We start from the raw sequence: 14,711 nt of genomic DNA, 5'->3' as shown, positions 1-14,711 counted from the left end.
TCCGATCCCCTCAACATCAGCGAAACTGGCCCACTGATGTCGGTGGATACGGGCAGAGTATGGGTTCTTCCATGCCCTCTCGATCTCCATATGAAGATCGGGAAGGAATGGAAGGCTCACCTGAGCTGGTGGTGTATGGCCGGGGAGAAACCGATCGTCGAGCCTACCGCGAGTGGTCTCTCCTCTAGCGTGCTGCCAAGGCAGCTGCAGCCTGTCGGCGGCGCGCTCCATCACATCCACCAGCTCTGCATACACGGGGCAGGATGGCTGAGGAGGTTCAGGATCTACCTGATCATAAACCTCCTCAGCCATGTCCTGCTCATCCTGAAGAGCATCAACTGCAGGTACAGTCGGTGAGTAATCTTCCCCATCGACCTGCAGCTCGCCCTCGTCAGCCGTCGAATCATCTGAGAGGTTTACAGCCCTCTCGAGGCGATCGACGAGCTCCATCTGGGAGCCCCAAGATGTAAGTCGCCGCTCAGCCTCGGCACGAGCGGGACCCGCACCATGACGTCCAGACACTGAACCCCCTTCACTCGAGAAGAGGGCCAGACGAGAGCGGAGCGTTTTAAGAGAAAAACGCTCGCAGTTCGCACAGAGGGCTCCCACTTACGAAAACAATCTGCCTTAGCAGTGTGAGATGATTTGTCATGTTGCAAGGCTCCATTATATACTTCCAGGTCGCACGTTAATCATTACTCTAATGATTCACGGGCTGTTGCCGGTCAATGTGATTGACGTGATTTGATAGTGATTTCAGACACATGCACGCCTGAGGCGTTCCCCATTGCGTCGATGACGTATTGTTGAGTTCCCTTCGAAAGGGAACTGTTGAATTCAGTTTCAGTTAAAATTTGTGACATTAACTGTGTGACCCCTGTTAACGACATGTCATATAGACGCATTTTGCTGATTAATGTTCTTCTAAATTCAGAAAACTGTGTACGTGCTGATGGCAAGCTCTGGGATAATATCTCTATATCTCTAGGTCTGAGTGCTTTTTCAACAGTTTGGATTTGGACAACAGAAGAGTTGGGAGGAACACTTTCAGTTCCCTCAATTCCCTGCGATCTCTTTCTAGCACCACACACATTTACTGAATTTACAGGGACATCAGTTACTGGGAAGAGAGCCGCATCTGATTCAAAGAACGCTTGTAAGTCAGGGTAAATGTTATCCGGCTGACTAACTTCTTCTACATCATTTTTTTTATAGGTTTGTTGCGGTTCAATTTCTATGTCAAAGAATAAATTCTAGCACGTAGCTCTTTGATCTCTTTCTCTAGTTCTGAGTTATGCTGAGACTGTTGTGTAGCTAGTGCTAAACCAAATTCTCTATGGCAGCATAATACCCCTTCACATTTTTTTTTTGTGGATACTTGCTCCAAGCACCTTTTTACACTCATCTACCGACCAAATCTTGTCTGGATGAATCTCATATTTCTGTGTTAGTTTTTGTCAAACTTTTCCTGTGACTATTAGGTTAATTTGTTCTCCTAACAGTGTTTTGAATTCACTATCTGACCACAAAGGAGTAGCAAGACCGCCTTTTTCAGTTGTTGGAATCAACCTAGCATTCCTTCTAACCATTTTTGTGATTTTCTTTGTTACCACACAAACAAACACTAAAACTTCTATGATCAAACAGAAGGTACACTCAAAACTGATAAACTATTGTCAACCCTCTGAGGTTGGCTATCGCGCGGGCGCGATAGTCTCGCTTTTTTTCTTATCAGTGCAAAATAAACTCAAAATAATCTGTTGATTTTGATCTTACATATTAAGTGTTGTACATCATTAGAATCCTGATAAGTGTCTATTTTTTTTGTGGATACTCATAATAAAAATAGAGTGTTCTGCTTGTCGCCAAATGAAGAAAAACAAACATGATGCACGTTCTGCATTCTCTCTGTCAGTTAAGTCCATTCTGAAATGCGTCCGAAAATTAACTGTAATTCCGCGAATACTTGTCATACAGGCACGAGTGTTTTTCCATAATGAAGCTTGAACTCTCTTCTTTTAAATGAATTAATTTATATATAAAAAAAACAAATATTCTCAGTTTATGTAATCTGTATGAAAAGAGAGAGATGTCAGTCTTTTTCTTACGTGTTCTTACGTGTTAATGTGCCACGCCCACGGAGAGCGGGCGGTATTCAAACGCAAATGATCTAAGGCAAGCCATTCAAACATGCCAACGCCCACCAGCTGGATTATAAAACGCATCGTGTTCAGTAAGTATCTTACTAGAGCTGTGTACACAGTGTATCCCTACGCTGTGAGGAATAATACTATCTAAGAAGTGCTGGTAATTTCATTTCGCGGAGCAACAGATCCAGCTGATGTAGTAAGTAATTTATTCTTAAGTGCTTTGTTCTAATCGCGATATTGAATAGTGTCTGACTGTAAACCGCAAAAAGACTGTTTAAATATGAATTGCGTGTCTGTGTGTAGGCTAAAAGATGAATGAATGGCACAGGCGCGCTTTCTTTACTACAGTTATACAGCGCGTGTCTGTGCCGTTCATTCACTCTCGCACCTACATTAGTAAACGTTATGTTTACATGAACACTTCCAAACTATATTGCTATAGCCTACTAAGATGAGTAAAAATAGACTGAAATATGTTGAAATAAAATGTCTGTATAAGCAACAAACTGCAAATTTACATGTATATGCTAATATATCATACACAATATGTTACAAATATTGTAACAAAGACTAAATATGAATGTTTAGACACTATTTTGTGATTAGTTTTGGATAGATTATAAAGTTTTGACTGTAAAAAAAGACTACTGTCACATTAAATAGGTACGCTTTTGTTCACCAATTTCTGCTCATAGTTAAATATACTAGTTTAGTAGTATACTAGTTTAGTATCTAAACATAGTATGATGTTTTGTCAAAAATAAAGTAGGTATATTGAATTATTAACTAAGATGTTATTATAGTGTTTGTTCCAATATTCAAACTAATGAATCCTTACCTTTTTTAATACGTATGATAAAATGTATACTTTTTAAAAAGAAATACACTTGAAATATTGTTAAAATTGTAATTGTTGTTGTAATTGTAACCTATTTGTAATTGGTTACAATTTCTAATTGTAAAATATGTATATATAGATAACTTCTTTTGTCCTTGCATTCTTTGGGACCCAGTGACACACCTGTGTGAAAGGGCTAATTAATATGCAGCTCATTATGTATGTGGCACATTATCTGGCCTTTGTCTTCTCAGGTGTGAACACGTCTCCACGCATATAGTCTTTCCAAACAAAAGATGTCTTATAGAATTTAAATCAATGTATTTTTTTGTGTAAATGATTAGGCAGGATGATTTTCAGATCATTTTGAAGCAAAAATTCTAGGCAACAACACCCATTTGTCAAAAGTCTTGTGGACAGATATTTAGTATGTGATTTGTGGCCTTATTTCAGGCACTTTAAGTTTTAGTTTTTTCAATAACCACGCATAAACATTATTCTCTAAACAATACAAACATGTACATACATGTTGCTCACATATCACGGTAGCCCCGTTTGTGCTATATCGAGTGAATTTACACCTTTGCCATTAACATGTTTATAAATAACTGAAAAAAGCACAAATGTCAGAGCATGTCAGAACACCTCCAGGACCCAGAAAGTCCCTCAGACCCCAGAGGGTTAACCTTCCTTCAAATTACTAGCACTTTTACGCTAATCTTTCCTGCTTACAAGAACAGAAGATAAACAATTCTTCTGTTTGAAAAACAGACCAACTTCCCTAACTTCCCTGGCAAAGCAGAGGATAAAACAAAATATTAGCACGTAATGCTAACCTTCTCTGTGAACAGAGGATGAACAACAAAAAAAAAAAAAAAAAAAAAAAACAACAACAAATAACTAGCACGTAATGCTAAACTTCCCTGCCTGAAACAGATGATCACCAAAAAATAAAACAAAAATAACTAGCACAAAATGCTAATCCTTCTCTGTGAACAGAGGATCACCAAATATTAACACGTAATGCTAAATTCTTCCCTGCCTGACAACAGAGGATCACTTTCATCTCTAACAGAAAACTTTAGAAGATAACGTAGTTAACCAAACTCTACAGCTGTTTGTTAACTCTTCTTCTGACGGCGCAGAGGAATAACAGATTTGTACTGGTCTTCAGCGGTTCTTTGAATAGACCGAAACTCACCAAATCGTTCGTTGTACGGAAAGGTTCCGTCTGGAAACTCAGTTAGCTTTGAGATCTTTGTTGAGCTTCAAGTTTTAAGATTCAGTTTGGAACTGGAAATGTTGAGCTTGAGGTTTTCAAGATTCCATCTGGAACTCAGTCAGAAAGTTCATTCTTTGTTGAGATCTTTGTTGAGCTTGAGGTTTTCAAGATTCCGTCTGGAACCCAGTCAGAAAGTTCATTCTTCGTTGAGATCTTTTGTTGATTCAATCTGGATTCTGGTGAGTAGCTCTATCCGGGTCATGGCACCATCTGTTGTAAACCTTGTTCTTCTTAAGTGTAGGAGACTTAGAAGCGAAAAACCAGGAGACGTAGTGATTGTATCTTTTAAGCAGGATTGTTTATTTGCTGTAGTCTGCTTCGTCCAAAATCTTACCCAAATCTGACTAAATGAAACGTTCCCTTGCAATTTATAAACATTTTAGGGGCAGGGCTTAACATTGTGGTGAACAAAGCATGTAAATGATGTATACCGGTTTAGGAACCGGGCAATACATGGAGTGTTACCAATTCCAATCCAATCAGCATAACTATTCAAACAGTGAGACTACCAAAGTTTCAGTAATCTGCTTACTATAGAGAGAAAACAGGAATAGCCGGTTAGATAGAGAGAGCAGAATTCTGCCAGATACAGAAAACAAGATTTGCCGGACTCTCTTGCTGGAAAACTGCTTCACAGCAAATATCATCATCATCATAACCTTAAATGCTGTATTCAGTATACGAAACTGTAATTGTAACACTACAAGGTGTTTGTGAAGGCATCAACAGGCAAATGTAGGCTACTTTCAGTAAAATGTCAGACATAATATTAAGAAAACTTTAGCTGTGTTGCTATGTGTCATGAGAGTAAGCGACTTAACAGCTAACACTCTGAATAGAGCAAAACCTATCCGAAACCCACAAACACTAAACCCATCCAACGTATCTGCACCAGCTGCATTTTTGACATAACGCCCACCCAGCATAAACAGTTAAAAAAGTCACCCCTTGCCACTAATATATATATATATATATATATATATATATATATAGCCTAATATGATTTTTTTCTGGAACGACATGTCGACATAATCAATTACTTCGATTCATGTCATTGACAAAAATAACTGACTTTTCAGGTGTTTAGGAGTTAAATGAGTTAAATAGGTAAATTGCTGATGACTGTTACAGGTCTGTAGTGGCCATTGGAGACCTAGATACAATCCTTTGGGCACCTGCCGACAGTAATGGATACTGACAGACATTTCCGCTCTAACCTTGGCTTTATCCCAGCTTTATCATAGCTGGCTGGAGTAGGTTGGGATGAGATTGACAGCTCTCCTTCTCTCCTACCCTTAACTCCTTTACTTTTCAAATGCCATTGTCACTGATTCCTGCTAGCTAGGTGAGTTCTTCTCCTCGCTGCTCTTCAGCTCTCTTGGAAAAACACTTTCCAGGCCTCCCTGAGAAGTATCACTCTTAAATGCCTCAGCTGAATGCATTTCCTCCTCACATGTCAGCATGTATTAAAATGTGGTGTTGGTATAATTGATCCTCTCCAATCGGGAGACCATTATATTCACTGTGTCCACTTGTAACAGTGACAGCCACTATATGATCTGTAAACGGACAAACACACACATACATTTAGCCACAAAAAAGTGTTTATGCACATCCATCATTGTCTGGTTTGGTTCAGGTACCAAATCAGACATCAGGAGACTACAACGGACAGTCCGGACTGCGGAGAGGATCATTGGTGCCCCCCTGCCATCCCTCCAGGACCTGTACTCTTCCAGAGTGAGGAAGAGAGCAGGTAAAATCATCACAGACTCCACTCACCCTGGAAACCACCTGTTTGAACTGTTACCGTCAAGACGGCGACTCAGATCACTGGCCACAAGAACATCTCTGCACAGGAACAGTTTCTTCCCACAGGCAGTTTCCCTCCTGAACAGTTAACACTCCTCCCAAGGCATATGCCTTTAAGTGCAATACTCCCACTGTTTAGTGCAATATCCTACTACGCTTGATACTTATATGTAGATTTATTTATATTTTTATTCTTATAATTTGTAGTATTATGTTTCTTGTAGTATTTGTATATGTCCACTGGAAGCCTCAGTACCAAAACAAATTCCTTGTGTGTGCAAGTACACTTGGCAATAAAGCTCTTTCTGATTCTGAAAAACACACCCACATGCTCTCACATCTCACATGCCCACAGACTCACACACGCTGGTATTTTTCTGCATTCGTTTCTGTCGTTGAGAAACAAGCATTGTCACTGCAGAATGAATGTATTCACAGTTTTTTTCCTGGCATTGCAACCATCCCAAGTAACACTAAAAAAAGAATCTACCCTGGAGTAACATGTAGTATAAATGGAAATCAGGCCTGGATCAGGGGGCTTCTCCCGGAGGGGATGCAGACAATAGAAGGATGGTTATTTACCTTGCATTAGCCCTAGCATAATGTAAAACACAGTGGCTGGAAGCTAGTGCATGTTCTGTTGATAAAGAAGTGAGTGAGTTATAGAAGAGGGAATAGCAAATATTTTGGATCAGTAGGTTACAGGAATAATTTAACATAAGCAAATGGGTCTACAAATAATGAAGACATATGCTGCTGGAGAGCGCTTTAAAACAAACAGGCAGTGTATCTTTTATGCATGGCTACATGTGTTAAACACATTTCAGTCCCTGTCATTTTCTCCAAAACAAATATTAAATCCTACAAGAATGTGAACAATACGGACAATTATTATAAACAAATAACATCTAATGGATTGCTGTCATGCATGCTCCACCTTTTGGTAAAGATCTAAGATGTTGTAGCTTCATTCCCCGTCAGCATGCTCAGCACCTTGAACACTGAGGAGCGGACAGCCCCACTTTGATCTGAAGCCACTGAACTGATACTTTATCAATAACTGGCATTTTGTAAACCTGTTGTGAAGAGTAAAGACAAGCTGAACTTTGACAAATGTCCGATTTGATTTAAGAAATGTAACTATTTGAGGCATGCATTTTTAAGCCTCAAAACAGGAATATTATTATTTTTTATTATATTTCTATTTTATTATACTTCCTGCTTTTATTATTATTTGCATGGTATCTACTTATATATATAGGCCTAGTTTGGAGTCAGTATATATTTTTAAATAAATGAACTTATTCAGCAAAGATTCTAAAGATATTGACCGAAAGTGACAGTAAATACATAAATTCTTCTATTTCAAATTCATAAACATATCACTGTTTCCACATAATATTAAGCACCACAACTCTTTTCAGCATTGATAATAAGAAATATTTATAGAGCAGTAAGTCAAAATATTATGATTTGACAGATCATGAAAATTAAGCTTTGCAAGAATAAATTGGATTTAAAAAATATAACAGTAATTTTAGATTTTAATAATATTTCACGATATTTATAAAAGATGGTAGATCAAGAGATATTAAGTTGTTACTTGTTCCCGTTTCATGTATGTGTGGCGAGGTGGAGATCTGGCAAAAGTTACACTTATGGGAAAGGAATAGCAAAAGAGTAAAACAAGAAAACAAAGCAGACTACGCCACCCAGTTTCACTGAACGGGGAAATTTCACAAGGACACGTTCGCTACCACAGAGGACAAGAGACGTGAATCTGAACACACAAAACACTTTATTTTTCACAATCCTATTTATTCTGAATACATCTAAACTATTGATTCGAGGAGTAAAAGTCTTACACTTCTTCAGTATGCGTCAAACAAAAAACACAAACATAAAACCACACTTTCAGGCTGAGGCTTACCCGTAAGGAGCTAGCTGGACAGCGAGTACCCAACGGCCACACCACTCACCACACTCCACACAAACACTTACACTAGTTAAGCAAAAGACAAGCAGGTGCCAGAAAGACAAAACACTCAGTGAAGGAAACACCACCACCAGAAGGGGCACCAACAGCTAACTTCCCTACACCGGGGGCCTTCAGCTTCTGAAAGAAACACAAAACTATCAGACACAATACAATTTCACAAGTTTCTGCAGACACCTGTATCAACACTTTATAGTAGAACAAATTCTAACTATAGAAGAAACCAACACTTGGCAGATTTCTGGTCACAGAAGTTAAACCAGCTAGTACCTCCCAAGAGGTTCACATCAGACTGTCAGTTCAGCATAAACATTTAAGCAGCCAAATATTATATAAAACAAAAAAAAAAAAAAAAAAAAAAAACACATACGAAATGAGATCAAAGTAGTAAATCACAGAAAACAAATGTAGCTCATTTCTTCGCAGTCTTTAAGAAAAACACTGGTCAAAGACCAAAATAACCAAACTGCTGGTGGCAATATTACAAAAGGTAGGAGTTAAATGATACAACTGATGGCACATCTCATGTTGAATGACGGCTCTGAAACAAGCCACTCCCTTAAACCAACAGCATTGGCTTGAAGCAAACAACAAAAGAAAAATAAACTAGAGAAACAAACAAATCATACATCAAAATAATAAACGATCGCATAGTAAGATTAATGGCAGCAGAACAAGACCGTGCAGTCTTAACGACGTTGTTTATGGAGCATTTTGCCCCGCAGTCCACCAAGATGAACCGCTCAAACAGCTTGACGCACTAAAGAAAGCAAACAATTAATAAATACATTTAAAATAACCCACCCGTAAAATCGAGTGATTAAATTTACCTTTCCAATGGTAGATCGCTAGACCCCCAGAATACTCAGCTACTCACAGCCTTGTTCATAGGATGCAAACCACAATTGTACCCGTGTTCCATTCTGACCAAGCACATAAGCTGTACTGTGATGAAAACATAGGTTACCGGAGATCAAACAAAAACTAACAGTAATCCGTTAGCAGTAACATACCTGTGATGAGGACAGCCTGCACCCAACAGCGACGTCGCACAAATCCAGACCCTAGTCTGGCTAACACATATACATTTCCACTTAAACAGTGCATGTGGACTAGCGACAACATTAGCCAAACAACTAGGTACATACCTCCAGCAGAGATGCGTGCGCACACAAACAAAGATGACAATGACACATACCCAGGTGGGTTGAACTCCGCCTTAAATATACCAGGGATGGCTGCCGATAGGCTGTCACACCCATCACTCAACAATTAATAGGGCGGGATCTGATCCGCCCTGCCACATATGTCATGTGATCCTTCCATATGTCTTGTCATTTGTTAATCGTCTGATCATTGTTCACATGTGTTCCTTGTCTTGTAATTAGTCTGTGTATTTAAGCCCTCATGTTTGCTTTGTGCTTTTGTCTAGTATTGAATGTTTCTTGTCCAGGTTTCTTGTCGTTGTTCTTGTTTCTGTTTCATGTCTTTGTTTTATGTTTGATTATGTTTTGAAGTAAAGTTGCATTTTGGTAGTGATGGCGAGATTAAGCTTCATAAAGCATTCATGGAACAGCGTTCCATCCAATTGGTTCACTCATGTACCGAAGCTTCATGGTGCTTCATTTGCTCTATTGTGCCATCAAGTGGACAATAAATGTAAAACATGCAGTGTGATTATAATGACATCGCATGGTTCCATCGCAAAAAAAGAAGCTTGAATAGATCGCTAACAAACTCGCAAAGTCCCAAGTCCACAAAATGTGAGGGGGAATCCATTGCATTTTGCTGGCCCTTATATTTGAAATAGACACTTCCTGAAGCAGTCACGTGGTACAGGCGGCTCGCGAGGCTTCAAACGTCACCACATACGTCACCGACACAAGCCTCGATACGCGCTTCACAGAAATCATCCCGGATTACTCGACACGCTTCGAAGCCTCGATACGGGAGGACACATCACTACATTTTGGTTCTCAACCAGCTTGCCTCCAGTGGATTCATTCCTGACAGGCATATTAAAAGAACTGTTATATTATGGGATAGATAATATATAAAGTAATGCACTGAATGGTCAAAAATAGCTTTCAATGGTATGCGTTTTGAGGGATCCTTGCAGCAGAGGGTTACTTTAAATACAGATCACTCTCTCTTTCAGGAGTAAAAAGCACAACATCACTCCTTTTGCTTCTATCTTATAAAACATTGACGACTTGTTGCTTTAGTACTTCTATAGCTGCTTCTATCTTGGAAAACCCACTGAAATTGAGCCTTTTACACAAAGTTAAATTGATTTCTTCTGGGTGAAGACAGGATAAAGACTGACCTTCTTTTGGCAGAAAAACCTAGATGCATGTTTGTGGAATGGCATAATTCAATAAGTCAAACTGTGTTATCTCTGCCTGGAGATGTGAAAATTCTATTCAGGGTGCCGTCATAACTTGAGTAAATTGTTTGAATAAGGTATAATGCTGCACAGACATTCCATATTCCCATCGTGGAGGGCCAGAATAAATGGAAAAGGCGGCCAGTGACAGTTGTAATCTGTTAAATCCTCTGGTCAGCAACTCCCTGGCTCATTTACTGTGAAAGGGTTCCACTGATCCCTCACAGTGGCAGAAGGCTGTATTATCACTGTGGACATATGCCCACACAAATGCAGAGTCAAATTAAACACAACGTTCCCCTTATACTGTTTGTCCTTTATTGCTTTTCAGCCTGGACATGTAAACTTGACAATTTAAACACATCTAGATGTAAGGACTTATGTAGGGGCTTTTAAATTGGTCTTTTTAGTTAAAACCAAAGAGAATACTCGAGCTCTGCACTGCAGGATTATGTGTCAAGCATTGTTCAATCATTTTTTGTAGATGATAGTAGATTCTGTTTATTTTGTTTTTTCTTTGACAAACTAGTTTTAGTCTAAATTACACACACACACTTACACACACACACTTACACACTTACACACACACACACACACACACACACACACACACACACACACACACACACACACACACACACACACACACACACACACGTTGGGTTTCCATGTTTTATGGGGACATTCCTTAGACACAATGATTTTCATACTGTACAAACTGTATATTCATCCCTTTACACTAACCCTACCCCTAAACCCATGGAAGTGGCTATTTGCACTAAGTGCAATAGCAATAGATTATATTTACATGTCAAAATAGTATTTTTTTTCTTTGCAATGACTGTAAATAGTAGTTGGATACTATTTATACTTATGAATTGTGACAAATACTATTTGCACCTCAGTGTTGTTGTACATTAAACGGTATGCAATAATGGCATAGAGTGTAAATTATTATTTTATTAACATTATTTAATGGATGCCACCTTATTAGGACAATAAAGCCCTCCCTACACCTACTCCAAACCCAAACTGATAAACACTTTATTATTAAATACGTTAGATACTTTATTTCCACTTTTTGAATATCTTCTAAAACCTTTATTGAAACCTTTATTGATTCTGATATGTGATGGGGGAAGGGAGTAGAGCGAGTTTGGAAAAAGGTGGATTTGAACTTGGATCAATTTGGGTCAAAACATTGGTCATGCACCGTTACCCCCTAAACAATTGCTATTGGTGACAATCTAGAGTCTTCCGTTATTTTGTGTACATGTCCTAACCAGATGCCAGTGGGTCGAGACAGTGTAAATAGCCTCTGCCAACAAGGCGGGCTATTTGCACTTAGTCTAAATAGACACTTTGTAAACCCTACCCATCACAGAAAACTTTCTGCTATTTTATATGTTCAAAAAAGATCATTATGTATGATTTATAAACTTGTTTCCTCATGGGGACCAAAATAAATGTTCCCACAAGGTCAACATTTACTGGTATTACTATACTTGTGGGGACATTTAATCCCCATAATGTAGGTAATACCAGGACCAGACACACACAAAAGAACTGTGCATTTTTTCAATGAATTTCTGGAAGTTGTGTACTGTAAAATAAGCAATGTGTACTGTAGAAGATCACTTTAATGTAAAAAGAAAAGAAAACAACTGTCATCATTCACCCACCCTCATTCCAAACCTATATGACTTCCTTCTGTGAAAAACAAAAGAAGATAGATTGAAGAACTTTTCAACTGTTTTCAACCATATAGTGAAAGATAGTGGGGTTCAAAACAACACTGGACCCCAGTCACAAGAATCACTGTGACATTATTTAAAAAAATATCTTCTTTTGTGTTCTGCTGAATCAAGAAAAATCACAAGGATTTGAAATGACATGAGGAGAGTAAATGGTGACAGAATTTTCATTTTTGGTTGAATCGAAAACCTAATGACATTCTGAGCTTTGCAGAATGGTTTTCAGTATTACTGTAGTTACATAACCCTACACTCAATTATGTTTTTGGGAATCACCTAGAGAGTTGACTCACTGTCTTCGTGCCTATACCAGCCTAACATTACTGGGGTTCTTCGGACCAAATGGTCCCGAAGAATTTAAATAAAAAAATGTGTAAAATCATAGCTTCATCGGAATGGTCCGAAATTTGGTGACTTTGTTGGTACTTGGTATATGAACACCCCAAAAAATTGGGGACAGGATTTGAATAGTCTAAGTGGTTGTAAAAAAAATGGTCACACTCAGGGCCTTCGGGACCAAATGGTCCCGCCATAGGAAATGAATGGGAAATTGGCAAAAATGTGACAATACAGACTTTTTTTGTGCGTACAATCTACAAATCAGCCACGATCCAGAAAAAAAGCACACAACAGTGAAGGGGTGAATCTATAAAACATCAAGAGTGCAAAACAGACACATCCACACACACACACACACACACACACACACACACACACACACACACACACACACACACACACACACACACACACACACACACACACACACACACACACACACACACACACACACACAAACACACTTTTATACATAAACAAACGAATAAATTCAGATTACATATGGGTTTTGCATTTTTAAAATGCTCAGTTTGTCCACCAGATGGCATCCATCTAATTTCAAAAATTGCTTTTATGAGGTCTAGGCTTGACTCTAAAATGAAATACAGCTTTAAAAAAAATAAAAAAAAATATATTTTTTATTTTTTTATTTTCTATTATATTCAATGGGGGGAAAATGGGTCATATTTATTGCATAAATATTAATTATAAATCTTAAATTATCTCAAAACACCAAAAAAGAAAAGAAAAATATTATAAAAAACAAGTAAAAAAGAATATATATGATTTTCTTTTAATAAATATGAATCAAACCCTTCCGGACCATTTGGTCCCGAAGACCCTGAGTGTGACCCTGAAATGAAGGACCCCAGAGGGCTAGAAGTCTGTGTGAGGGCAAGTTCACATTGTTACTCTGGACCCACTTATGTGGGTTGTCGTATGTTAGAACCTTGTAGGCTACAATAGCATTGTCACTTAGAAATTTCCTGTGGCAACTGGATCCCAATATACAATTTTATTTTTAAAAAAGGTTCCAAAATGAGGTTTCCCAAAGAACCTTTTGAACCTTTGAAGAATCTAAAGAACCTTTTGTGCATTAGAAAGGTTCCATGGATGTGAAAGGTTCTTCATGGAGCAATAGATGTAGTGTCTTCTCACTTTATTTTATATTAAAGTTCTTGTAAAGTCAAAATTAAGTATGTGTTCTGAGTTTGTCACACCAGAACGCATAGCTAGCTAGCAAACTGTAGGCTTTAGTAACTAATAATACTGACAGTAACTCACGATTGAGCGGCAAACTGATGTGAATGTGCTCTATTTATATTGTATGGGGAGCGACCAGCCTCAGTGGCTCCAGTGCGTCATCAAGTAGGGGCGTGTCCAGGAGCTCAGGGGCTCCAGTGCGTCATCAAGCCCCCGTTTTAGCCCCGCCCAAAAAATCCGGAACACAGCAATGATGAAAAACTGTTTCTACATTTCTAACATGTATAATGTGTTTAGAATTTCTTTTTAGAATTGCCTTTACAGGGACTTTAAGCTACCTATGAACTCATGTCACATTTTTACCGAAAAACAGCACATTACCATATGTCTACACAAATAAATTCATTGTCTTGATTGAAACTGCTGCTTATACATTCTCATTGCCAGTAAGTAGTCTGTTATTTAAGCGGAAATGTCTTATCACTCTCTTGCCTCACTCTCTTTTTAGGTCTTTCTGATATTAATCTGAATCGCCAAATTCTTGGTAGTGGCATCTCTTTTAATGAACATCAGAGAAAGCAGGAGCAAGCTGTAAATTGACAGCCATGGGAATCACAGTGCCCTTTACAAAAAAAAAGTCTTTCATGATGACATTAAATACTAGATATTCCACCAAGTGAGTTATTAGCACTACATTTATTTAAAGAATTTGACAAAAAAAAAAATATTATCAATGATGCATTCTTTCATCTGATACTTTTCCCTGTGGAAGATGCTCAAATGAACAAGTCCACTAGGCTGGACAATTATATATAAAGGTGTGTGTGTGTGTGTGTGTGTGTGTGTGTGTGTGTGTGTGTGTGTGTGTGTGTGCGTGCGTGCGTGCGTGCGTGCGTGCGTGCGTGCGTGCGTGCGTGCGTGCGTGCGTGCGTGCGTGTGTGTGTGTGAGAG

This window comes from Siphateles boraxobius, unplaced genomic scaffold, assembly GCF_051911475.1.
Source record: "Siphateles boraxobius isolate OS27281-9 unplaced genomic scaffold, OSU_SipBor_1 130, whole genome shotgun sequence".
Classification (NCBI taxonomy): Eukaryota; Metazoa; Chordata; class Actinopteri; order Cypriniformes; family Leuciscidae; genus Siphateles; species Siphateles boraxobius.
Note: the sequence above shows the minus strand (reverse complement) of the source record.